Raw genomic sequence first — 13563 nt, 5'->3', positions numbered from 1 at the left:
ATTTGCTAGACACCATTTTTTTCTTGTTGTTGTTGTTGTTGTTGTTGAATGATCAGGCAACCTTAAGGATGTTAAGATGTAGATATTATTATGCTTTTTAAGCTATATGTCTGCAATCATTTCTAGCTGTCATGTGGCCAGTAAAAGTCTTTGTCACTCTTCCCATTTTAATGCACAGGTAGAAGGGGTGTGATGGAGTAGCTCAAGTTTTTTTCACACAAGTTAGAATTAAAATATTGTGAGCCATCACTCAGATTAATTTGCCTTTATTAGATACTCTTCTTGAACACAAGATGTTTGAGTTTCTAGGGTCACTATTGAAGGCAAGTGAAAATGGGTATTATCTGAGAAATGCTGTGTATATCAGTTTAGTGTAGAATTAGGCCTTTTACTCAGCCTATCAAATTATGCCACTGGAAAGTAACTCTGAGTGTTTTTGATTGAAAGCTAAAATTAAAAAAGTTACAGGAACACAGCTGCAAATGTGCTTGTGCTATCATGACAAATTTAAAGAGATATTTGATATCTTGAGTTTACCAACACCTTAAATAATGTCTAAAAAAACCCCAGAAACTTAAGCCAGCTAAAAGAAATTGTGTGACAAGAACAGCAGGTGCTCCTTCCGTGAAGGAACAAAATGTGAAGGGCAGTTTTTTTTTGTTTGGTTGGTTGTTGTTTTGTTTTTTGTTTTTTGTTTTTTGTTTTTGTTTTTTTTTTTTACCACAGGTATCTAGCAAATGCTTCATAAGTTACAGAAAATAGTGCAAGAGGATTTTATATTCCCCCATATGATGATGGTCTAGACCCTGGCAATCTCTCAGTGGAAGGCAAAGATTAAGTTAAATTTTTGCAAGACTCTCAGGATTTGACCAAGACCCTTTAATGTGCTCAGTTTGCTGTTAGAATTAATTGCTGGCAACCTCGAATCTCTTATGTGCTGATTAGTCTTTTCTACTAGACTGTCAGCCTCAAAGTGGAAACTTTACATACTGTTTTTTGTTCCTTTTTCCCTACTATGGTCTTTTATTAAATAATAGCCAGTTACTGCTGTTCGTGTGAGTCGCTGTCTCAACATTAAAAACCTAATCTTTTAAAATGAGAAACATTACCATGTAAAAAGTTTGGCTACTTAAAGAGGACAACTAGACTATACATTAATTACCTCTTTTAAGAGTAGAATTTAGCATCTGGCTCTTAGGAAATAAGAGAAAAAAAGAGCAACTTACTTAGGACTAGTGTGGTGAAACACATTCCGCTGGCTTACAGCATGACATATGTAAGTGCTCATGAATAAGTGATGTTTCTATGTGCAAGGCTTGTGGTTCACTTTAATCTTCAGTCAGAGTTCTTGTCTTGTTCTGAGTCTCCACAGAGAGAGTCATTTAAATTCCAGAGGCTGGAAAGCTATCCTTAGGCTGTTTAAAACAACAGCTGTGCTGAAACATACATACTGACACTGGGTTTGTAGATGTATATATAGGTGTATCGTACAGATTGCATATGTATGTAGGATACATGCAAACACAATACACATATACTTAAATACTCATCCCTATGTTGCTGTGTATGGATTTCTGTACATAAACAATAATCAATCCCAATAAAAAGTGAACACTGATATTTCCGGGCAATGTCTGCTGAGGCTTTTCTGATTCTCCTGAGTACAAACAGAATGCTCTGAGCTTATATGGATTATACATACAGCTTTGAATACGTATTATTTTTGCCTTTAGTCATATAGAATTCATTTAATTCTGTAGATTATGGGAAAAAAAATGATAATTGTGTTCAGCTGTATAAAGTGGTATCATCTGACAGCTTCTAGGGATCACTGCAGAATTATGTGGCAGTGGGTGTAAATTTAAATGTTCAGATTTTTTTAAAATAGGTTTCCCCTGCTCCTTGAGAATTGTCTCTACTGAATACAATACTGTATATACAACTGTAACATTATAGAAATATGTATTACATTTCTTAATGCTCAACCCACTCTACGAAGTAAATCTTAGCATCAGTTGTCTGTCACCAGGTTCACAGTGTATTTTGAAGAAAAAGCAGGTAGGCCATTGCATGTGATACTAGAGGAACCGTAGGCAGAACAAGAGTTAAAAAAAACATACATCAATACTCAAAGACGAAAGAGGATTTGGATAAAAATATAAAATTATTAGAGGAGACGATTAGTAAGGATTGTTAGAGAAATAGGTATCTGTCATTGGTATTTCTTTAGCACTTATTGCGCAACAAACTTCAAACCAATCCTATGCTTACAAAGGTGGAGAGGAAACTTCAGGAATTGGCCTCTGTCTTCAAAATTCTCTATTTTTTTTAATTTACACACATAAGGATTTTGTTTGTTTTATTTTCTGTTTGCTTGGGAATTGCTAGTGCTATATTTAAACCACTAAGACCATATAGAGGCCACCTAAAAGAAATTACCTATGAAATTGAGAAAGAAATACTTCTCTTTTTCCAAGGTATTATCACCATGAACAAAGATATAAAATTTAACGATGGAAAAATTGAGTAGATGTCGTGAAATCTTCAACTGTGTGAGAAGACCCAGTCTCTGAATAATTGCTTTTGACAGGTGTGCTACAAGGGCCAAACATGCAAGATCTTCAGAACTGTTTGTCATTGTCTCTTGCAATTTTTTACAAAAAGAAGAAAAAAGAAAAGGCTGAAGTGGGAAATTTATATGTGTTTTGAGGTTAGAAGGAAAGTTACCGAAGACCCCAATTTAAAGATTTCAGAGCTGTGAACAAGAAATGAAATGTTACAAGATTTACGAGGGTTTGGAGTTCAGTGAATGTGTGTCCAAAGAAACGACTTGCATTTTAATGAACTCTGTTACACTTGAGAGGTAATAGCTTGGTTATCCTTTCTGAACAATGACTTTGACTGTGTGCTGCTGTCAAAGAGAGCTCATTATGCCAAAGAAGTTATAATTCAGCTCTAAAGACTGTTATGATGGCCTTCAATTCATGGTATACTTCTAAAGGCACTGGGACCAGCAGTGATGGGCATCCAAAATGGGTAATAACTGATGGGAAATAGCTTCATGGTTTCAACCTACAATTCAAAGGGCTTTTTGCAAGAAAAAGAACATTTAACTTGGTCTGCAACCTAAACCTTGAGGCGAGCCTACAACTTCGCACAGCAGCTAAAGAATTTTCAGTTTATGTCATACAGATTGAAAGAAAGCATTTAACATATATTGTCTCTAAAGCAGCAGTAAGTATTTTGCATAAAGTTTGTAATGCTGTGGTTTTGTTTCTTTACGTGTTTTTCCAGGCTTGGAGAATTTTGCCTACTTTGCTTGCCTGTTTCAGTAGTAAATGTTGATTTGCTGAACTTCAGTCTTAGAACCATAGTACCTGCTAAAAAAGAAAAATTCCCTTTGCTAATGCTGTTGTGAGCCAGGAGAATTGGCTTGCTTAAAGTTTTTTCGATTTGTGCTCTGATTGAGCACAACAATTTCTGCTTTCTGAGTAGACACCTACAGCTGTGTTGTGTATGAAAAACATGAACAAGAGTAAGAAGGTCTTCCTATTGATACCTCTATTTCATGTGCTTCCAAAGAAGATCTGTCCTCTGAGCCTTAGGCTAGCCAAAAGATTTATCACAGAGATATTCCCTGTAAAATAATACTATAGCGAAAGAGTATATACAAGATTATATGAAACACTACTTGAAATTCTGATTCATATTCATAATTCTGAGGTGATGTTTATTAATTCAGATTTTTTTCTTTTTATAGCAATATCCTGACAGGATTTTTTTACCTCCTTTATCAAGGGGTTAAATGAAAATCCTACAAGCACAAAACAAAACTAGGCTTAGTTCATATGTTAATGAGTCAGGATAATTGCAGCTTTCCCTAGATAATCTCAGTGTCAATTATTTATGAACCACTGACAGCAGACATGACATTTCCAACTGACAGCTTTCAGTCGTTTTGTTTACAACTATGAAATGCTTAAGTATGAACTGTTACATAGGAGTTAAGAACTGATTATTTTTTTTTTAAAATTCTTTTTTTTTTTTTAAATGATAAAATAGGAAAATATAAATGAAGGTTCAGTAAATTTTCCTTATAACGTACAGAAGAGGAGCCTATTCCTGCCAGTAACGTATTGGAATGAAGCTATTGCTCAGGTATTAGGATCTGTTGAGCATCAAAATGTGCACTGAGCCTAGGTAAAAATACTGTGTCACATCCGGGCACACAGATAATAATGTGCCATGGTAATGGGGAGGAACCGTGTTTTGCTTCCTATACCCTCAGTGCTTGTTCCCACCTAGCACACTAATGAATGTCTGGATGATGCCACCATGCTCCCTGCTGCAGTTCAGTCCTTTGCTCTATACCCCTTTATACTTTGAAGAAAAAATTTAACAACAATTGTAAGCATATCCTTGACATTCCCTTTAGTGAAACTGGACTCCCCTAGCTTAAAAAGCTGCATAGAAGTTGTAGCAGGAACATCATCCTGGTGATCGCTGTCACTGTGCCTAGGCACCTTCCAGCCCTGCACCCCTGGACTACACTGTGAAATAAATGTGGACAGGAGGACTCAAAGCTATTTTTGCAGTAGCTCGCATAGAAAACCTATATTAAGAGCTTAAGAGGTGTTGCTTGCCACAACCCAAAACAACTAAGCAGGTAAGGAGCAGGGCCCGGTGGCTGGGTCTAAATTCTCCAGGATACTGGTGAAAGCATAGAAGTAAAATGCAGACTTTGCATCTTACAATATTTAGATTCTCTCACTGAATTTTAAATTTTACCCACTGAAAGTTAAATTGCTATGTACCTTTAAATGCCTTTGAAATGGTGTTATTTAATGATTACTGTTCTTATATCTGTGAAGACATTAGAATATTTCACAGTACTAGCAACCTAATTGAAATTAATAGACAATAATACAATAGGGTACAAGTTTTTAAAGGCTTTTAAGTGCCTAAAGATGCAGATAGGTGATTAGTGAGGTTTTTCAAAAGATTCTACACACCTGACTTCCATTAGGAAAAAGTTTAAGGAGTCTCAGTCCATTAATAAGCTATTTTAGTTTTTCAGCCTTCATAGTAATTCTGAAATGACTGTTTAAGAAAATGCTCCTCCAGGTTAAGCATTTACATTTTTTCTAACAATTTTTCATTTGAATACATGTGCTTCTTAGCATAGCATTGCAGATATTTTTTAAAATTATTTGTGGAAGAAAGGGTTTTAACAATTATTAGGATTTCTTGAGTAATTAAAAAGGATTGATTTTAAGGTGCATCAAAACTATATGTACAATACTATATTTCCCGAAACCAGTTCTCAGCTAAAGCGCAGGGCTCACGAGCAGTGCAGGGGCAGCTGCTGCCTTGGCAACGCACAGACCCAGTTCTCAGTACTCTTTTAGCCTCTCTCCCCATGTTAACTCTAATCTTGCACTTTACACCCATAATTCACTCAGATAATCCTTCAGAGGTCACAAACGCTGGTAGCCCATCTTGCTGCTTCTACAGTTTCAAGCAACAATACTCTTCAAATTTGTTATTTAATTGACAATGTTCAGTTGTCAAAATGAAGAGAGAGACATAAATTTACCAAAAGCAATGCTAAATTTATGCTGTTGATTATTGTCAACTTGTCCATGTTCATATAGTCTTGTATAGTAAGAGCCTTCATCATTCCTCTAAAAATTCAGAACTATACAGTAAAACAGTCTGAAAACATCCATCCCATAACCTGAGACACTCTTCTTTCTTTTACCCATCTCTGTTTTTATATGAAACAATTTGTGTTTAACAGACACAGATGCACTGAAGGCTTGATTTCTTGCCTTGCGGTATGTACCCAGAAGTCCCTTTTGTGTCAATGGAACTTGCAATGAGAAAATCAAAATAAACCTCGTTGATCTTAAAATAGCATAATGAAGGAACTGATTAAATATGTATCCCTTGGCACCCTCTTACTATTTTTATACATATATGGAGATGCTTATAGTCTCAGTTTTAATGCAGATTGCCCTTCTGAAGGTGGAAGTAGAAAGAGAAGGGGAAGGGTCCTCATGTGGGTTTTACAGGTTTTTAAGTCATTTGTGTCTCAAGCTGTTCGTGCAGTAGAGTACAACTTAAAATACAATTGCTAGATACACTAAAACAGGGATTTTATGAATTCTCAATTAAAATGCTGAAGGAAATATCATTCAATTTTAGAAAACTCAAAATACATTAATGTTGATAAAACAAACTGTTTTCCTTGACTTTTGGTATTGATTGAGTGACTCTTAAACCACTTGATAGTCTAAAAGTATTTCAAATAAAAGGCAAACATGACCTTTTGCTGTGATTATATTCCCCAGATAGTTATTCTTGTTTTCACGCATAGACAAGCAGATACTGTACTGACTTTTAAAGATCTTCCATAGATACTACAAAAAAGTAAAATCTGATATTCTAAAATAGATAGTAACATTAAAAGTATCCCAAAAGAAAAATGAACAGTAAAATTTTTATTTGGAAATGTTTTGCCTTTCAAGTATAAAGCAAAACTAAGTAGGATGAAAAGTAGTCCACAGGAAACTGTTTATTGCATATCTTGAACAGATCATCTGTGATTAATTCTGCTATATAAATACCTACCGTGACCTTCCCAAAACTGGGACAAAAGTTGGGTTTTATCAAAGATTTGCCATTGTCTTAATGAACTATGTAGTAGAAATTCTAGTATCTGATAGTTCAAGAAGCACTTGTTTAAAAGTTTTTACAATTTCTCTTTATTGTGAAATAGTAGCATATAACAGGCAACTGCCTTTTCATAGATTACTGTCCAGCCATACATTTATGATACATTTATGATGACTTGTAGTGTATTTCTGCTGAACACCTATTGCAAAATTTCCACAGAGCTTCAGTTCAAGGAGGAGATTTCTAAAGCTGGCTTTCTGTTTCAGTCCTTTAATTTTACAGCATTCTTAAGGAGACCGAGGTTTGCAGTAGAACCTATGCTGACCTCCATGGATAAAACACTTAAGCACACACATAGTTCTCAAACTTGGACACAGTTCAAACCAAAGTCTTGAAATAGGTTGTGGCAGATGCACTGGCCCCTATCAAGAGCAACAGAACCTCCTCAGCCCACTATGTCATGCACAAGGCCTTGGTCAACAGACAGGCCCCTTGACCAAAGAGGCGCCTTGTTTAAGAGAAGTTTCTGCCAGAAACTCCCTTGAGTTGGGCTTCCTTGGAGCAGCAGGTCTACAGTTGAAGACTTTCCTCTTTAGACTGGCCATCTAAGGAACATCAGGTTGCTGGACTGGGACAACTTAAGACATGGTAAGTGATCTGCATACCCTTGGGAGTCCTTGCTTTGATGCAGAGGGAGAAGATGTGCACTTTTGGATCATCGCTCTAGAGTTTTGCGATTTGATCCCATTGAGTTTTAGTTGTTTGTGTAGTAATTGAACTCCTAACCAGTGTCCAGACCTGTGTTGTATAATGTTATTGAAGTACTGAATAGTTTTGGATAAACCCCATTTGTAGTTGGTTTCTGTTAAACAGCTCTGGTTAAAGTCTGTTTGGAGCTTGTTGTATGCCTAAATTGACTTTTGAGGTGCCTCATGACATAGATACATGGGGCTTCTGAGATTTTCTTCATTAACAAATTTGTCTCGTGCTCTCCATGAGACAGTTTATTATTGTTGACTAAGTAAGCTATTGTAGAGATGTTACAATGTCCAGAAGAAAGGGTGAAGTTTATCTTCCAGGCTCAAAAGGAAAAAAAAATATGTAAACTTAATGTTAATTTTGAAAAGCAAAACTGAGTTTTGCAAATCAAAATTATAAATTTGCTAGTTTTGTGGCAAATGCTCTAATTGTTGAGAGTGAGGAACTCAAAAACCATGCTGAACTAAACCAAGGAATCTACAAATAGCTTAAGCTAAAAGAACCTTTCAAAATAACCTTTTTCTATAAGTTTTGTAACAGCAATAAAGCTTGCTCTTAAAAGGTAGCATTACTATTTAACGTAGCAAATATTGATATTGTAGAAAATTGGAAATCAGTTTGAAAAACATTGACAGTGCTCAATTGATATTTTCTGTTTACTATTATAAGCAGAAAAAAATAGCTCTTCCATTATGGGTGTCTGAAGTCAGTTTTATGCTAGTAAAGATTTAATCTTTGTATCTAAATATAACGGTGTTGAGCAATTTGCAAAATCAGACCACCTTTCATCAGGTAGCCTGTGAGAGGTTTTCTGTGAGCTGTCAGTTGCAAATCAGTGCCTTTTGGGGCAGCTCCACTCTGGCCATGCGCTGGTGCATGAAGCTGAAGAACATTCCCAGGTGTTGTACGCTTCAGTGGAGATGAGTGTCAGATAAATTGCTTTTATACAGTGGTAACTGTGCAGGAACAAATTTTAAGAATCACTCTAAGCAGAGCAATTAACATTACAGTCATCAGCCCCTAAGGAACACTCTTGAGAATGAAGAGGAGAGGTAGGAGAGACCCACACAATGTGACCACTGAGCGTTAGCAGCAGCTGGGAGCTGTTTCTTGTCACTTACACCATTCTGCATAGTTACTTGCAGACTCAATTTTCCATCCCTTTTAAGGAAACACACATTCATTTCAACTGGGTTTTCACTTTTGTTGTTAGAAGAATGGAACTGTGCTTTGGGTTTTAAATACCACATTCAGCTTCTGCTTGTATTGAGTCTGTATCTGATACCAGATCTGATAGTGAAGATATATATATATATATACACATATAGATATATATTACAGATACACGTGTATACATATATATATTAATTTTACAACACTGGTATCATCACTTAATATGGTGCAGAAAGCAGAAATCCCTTATCAGACAAAGAGGCTGGTGGTTGGACTGATGGGCTCAGGCTACCCAAGCAACAAGCAGTAATAATTTTAGCAATGGTACCAGTTTTAACCACAGAGTAATGGATTATAAAGAGACTTGGCATGGGCTTGGCAAGGCAGGCTGCAATCCCATGTGTGTGTATATATATATATATATGTATGTATGTACGTATGTATTGTAAACAAGAAATCCAGCATATTGGATACAATAAGTAAGTCTTCCAGCCAATGAGTCCATGCGGGAAAGTGCTTTTCTTTGGGAGGCGAAGCTGTAGGGCCAGCCCCCATTCATCTTAGACATGGGCCCGGTGAAACACACCCTGAGGCAGTCAGTGCGCTTACATTCATGAACCGATCAAATATTTATCTGTCTTTGCAACTAACACTCCTATTTCAGCAAAACACTTAACCACTCTCAAGTCTCTTGTTCTAGTTCATTCCTGTTCAGCAAATAATTTGTGTTTAGCATATACTTTTGTAACACTTTTGCCTTCACTAGAAAATTAATCTATAGTGAAGATATATGTATATACATATGTATCAGCTTTGCCTTAGGGCTTGTGTCTGAAGTGACAATGGAGTAAGTTAGGAAGTACAACATGTTAGGTATTCTATATCAATTCCCTACATGAACTTTTAAGTGTGCAATAACCGTTTCTGGGTAAGTATTAGTGCTGTGTACCTCTGCTGCCATACTGTCGGCTAACCCTGTATGTTGCCTTGTGTTCTGTAGTAAAGAAATAGCCCTTTACCTTGTGTCTGCAGAGCACCTTTCATCACGACATACATAAGATCTTGAATCACTTCTATAACTATAGGATGTATATTATACCACGTAGTAGCTGCATATTTTATTGTATACTAATTATATTTTATGCCATATTATAAATTAAAAATGTCATGATACAATATATAAAACTAAACAAAAAGAGTATTTTAAAATTCAAATTAGATTGTAATTTCACAGTTTTAGTGAAAATATATTTATCTACTACTTCTCTTTGCAATTTCAGGGGGTTGTAGCTTGTTACAAAAACAGGACCCAAAAAATCATACTTGTGCCCATTATATAGTAACAAATGATAATGAACCAATGGTTTTCCCAATAATTCATAAAATAATAGCAACTCATATATGGCTCAAAGTCATTTAATTAATGTTGTCTGCATGATCTTATGCTCTCGGAGAGTTCGGGAACAGATTCCATTGCACATGGACTATTTGAAGTGACCCAGATTCACTTGATGCCTTGATTGGAATTGTTGCAGAGTACTTCCAAATTAAATGAAGAATGCGCTTTCTGCACCTGAAGGAATTTTATGTTGATCGATTTACTTCCTTTCACTGAATTCACCCATGTGTTTATGTCAGGCAAAAGATGTGGAGAGAGAAACCTCAATCACTGCCCACATTGCTGTCATCCATATGAAGCCAGTACTTCTGGGTACGGAAATACCAGCTCAGGGTATAAGCACACATGTTTCTTAGCTTTATTGTTCCAGAGCTAGATTTCCAATAAGATTGGTATTTCTGTGAATACAATGCACTGTTAGAAGAACTATTAAAAGATCAAAAAGCAAAATGTTCTTTACTGATCCTGTTAAAATCAATGTCAAAGCTCCCATTCATTTCAGGAACAAATTGTTAACCCACAGTGACTCCACAATAGCTCTAATTGTCTGCAAGCTGAAAGATTTTCTGATGTGCTACTTTAAGCTTATGACATCAGGTCCTAATGTCCCACTATAAATAAAAAACACATTTTAAGGCCCATAATTATGTCTATTCAGATTTCAATAATAGGTCATGGAAATTTATCTGCTTTCTGTAAAGCCTCTGCATTACATGCACTGTAATGTATCAGAAAATTTAAGGAGTTCTTAGTTAATAACTTTTTTAGTTGCTTTTAGATATGCTTGATAAATATTTAAATAGTATTCAAATACAATTTTAAAATTCCAAAATAATTTTAAAAAGATAACTAACTCAACAATATTGCAAAGGGAATTGTATTTGGCATAGCAACATCTACTAGAAAATAAAGCTTAAGCAATCATTTGCATCTCACATAAAATTTATTGAGTGGCTTTAATTTCAAGCTTTTAAAGTTCCTTTTTCTTTCTATTTTCATTCCATTACCTGATACCACAGAGATGCAACCCATGTGTTTTTAACTTGTCACTTTTTTCCCTCCCTTTATGCTGTTCTTTCATATTATCGTATCTTCCACCTATTTTTTTTTTGGTCTTCCTTCTTTCCTCAATGTTTTTTTCTTTGTTTTTGCACATAAATTATTCACACCTGCAATGTAATCCATCTCAGATAAATCTCACTCATAGTACAATGCTTTAAGCTCTTTCCAGTAGTTTTCCAGGTTACGCTTGGTCTCATATGTGTGTAGGCTTCTTTTTCAGCTTAGTTTCATGACCACCTAAGTTCGCAGTATATGTTATGCTGGGGAAATTAGTAAGCCTGATGATGACTCTGTACCTTAGTTGCCCTGTACTTCTACTGTCAGGAGCTCTACAGTAAGGAACCATTATTTTTTTCAAAGTGGTAATTACTGAGCAGTGAGTACAAAAAACAAAACAGTTGTTGAGAATTGCTTAGTTAATTATAGCTTGAAATGAAATCCTAAGTTTTTTGGTTTATGAACATTTTATTTCTTCATGAGTGGAAGTTATCATTTTAGAGGTCATAGAGATAGTATCTTTAAATCTACTGTCCTGGGCTGCAGCACACTGATCATGAACATACCGGCTGACCTGCAGCAGGGCATTCCCATCTACTGTGCTAGTGGAATTACCTGCGGAGATAGACCACAGGGCTATTAAAACTATTATTTTCAGTCTGAGCATGCTCCTGATTGAGCTCAAACTGAAGAAATGTGACTACTGGTGGTGGCAAAGCACCAGGATGGACACCTGTACCTGAGGACAGGTGAGAGGAGGAGGCAAAACTCTAAGCAGAAGCTCACTATTGAGTGAGCTTAGGGTGATCATAAATGCTCTGCATTAGCAAATATGACATTTTAGGAAGCCATAAAAATGTATTATCGCTATGGTATGGGTTACAACCATATCTAAATTAGCTTAAATAGTGTTTAATATAGACAGCAGTGTTCAGAAAGTGACAAAACTGAGCAACTGGAGCAGGATTCTTGTGATGCTACTACTTGAGTATCCTCTTGCTGCCTGGATATGAAGGGGTAAACCACCCTCACACAATCAGTCACAGCAACACAGCTGAGAGACAATATTTCCTAAAACATCTATCATCTGTTATAATTGACTTAGGAAATGTTCCTGCTTTATTTCACTGTACAGTTAAATGGATTAGTTGAAGCTAGTACAGAAGTATAAGCAAGCTGCTCCTTTTACCCTTTGAAGTTTGGTATAGAATATAAACTCTTCAGTTTTAACATCAAGCTGAGTCAATGCATTGTTTAAAAGTTCCTTAAAAAAAAAAAAAATCCCCCAAAGTATTATTTCCTCATACTAGTATTTTTAAAATATTTATAAAGCTATCATGTAAAGTGAATAGTGGCTTGTCCTAATATGAAATTCACTGAAGTACTTCCTTCATTGTAAATCATCTGTTACAGAGGACCTTATTTGACTTTCATGGTTACTAAGTGACTTTGCACTCCATCAGTAAAACAGATTATGTACTCCACAGTTTCCTGAATTTGGAAATGGAAATAATTACATATTTTGACTAGAACCATGCACATGCTTTAGACTGTCATTGACAAAGGAAGCTCACTAACATGCTTTTCACCACACTACGCATGCAAGTCCTTCTGCTCTAATACCAAATTTTTGGGGATGTCAGCCAAATGAAGGCAGGATAATTTTCCAAATACATACAATTCAGAAATGCTGAACTGTCAGTGGTACTATAGTTTAAATTAAAGTCATTGTTGGTTCCTAAGTTTTTATTGTTCCATGGGGCATAATTCAGGTGATGTCTCATAATGCAACAAACATGAGTAGCTGGAGCACATCTGAAACAGCTCTTGGTAAATGCCATAAATCCACAGCCTCTGTTTTATCATCACTCATATTTCTCTGCCATTACTTGACAGGTGTTTTGATGAACAAGCATGAACAAGCATAAGAAGATATTTGACCATACTAAAACTTCTGTCTTTTGTGTCTATTTGAATTGCAGTGGCCATGGAAAACCTAAAGTGTTGGCATTCCATTTCAGTGTGGCAAATAGCAGCAGAGGACAAAGCAAACTTGAATGAGCTATGGAATGACAGAAATTGTTAGTTTCATATCATGCAAAATTATTTTAGAATTTGTCTTGCATGAGATACCAAATATGCTAAACAAATTCTGGGATTTTTACATTAGAGAGCAAAAAGAATAAATGTCTCTTAAGATGCTAACCATATAAAGCTGTTATCATTTTTATTGAGACTATGTGAAAAATAAATAAGGATAATTCCAGACAGGTAGATTGAAAAGTCACGTGGGATTTTTTTCAGCTAAAACTTCACCTTATTTTCTTAGAAAATTTAAATTAACCTGTAGTGAAATTGTAACATATATTGGCTATTTGTTAGTACAAATTTGAGAAGGAAGTGGTGTCTGTCTGTATGAGACTGGTCTGTGAGAAGGGATAATTCTGATCTGTGAATACTCAGCAAGATCAATTCTGCCAATTATGATGGCAAAC

General features: G+C 35.7%; 1 long non-coding RNA gene across 1 annotated transcript in view; it reads right to left on the bottom strand.

The window, feature by feature from the left end:
- Window positions 1-13563, bottom strand: part of LOC110357089 (uncharacterized) — a 40941-nt gene that overhangs the window by 11763 nt on the left and 15615 nt on the right. The gene's annotated exons all lie outside the window — the stretch shown is intronic.

This window comes from Columba livia, chromosome 4 (genome assembly GCF_036013475.1).
Source record: "Columba livia isolate bColLiv1 breed racing homer chromosome 4, bColLiv1.pat.W.v2, whole genome shotgun sequence".
NCBI classification, from domain to species: domain Eukaryota; kingdom Metazoa; phylum Chordata; class Aves; order Columbiformes; family Columbidae; genus Columba; species Columba livia.
The sequence above is the reverse complement of the archived record's forward strand: the minus strand, read 5'-3'. Positions and strand labels throughout refer to the sequence as shown.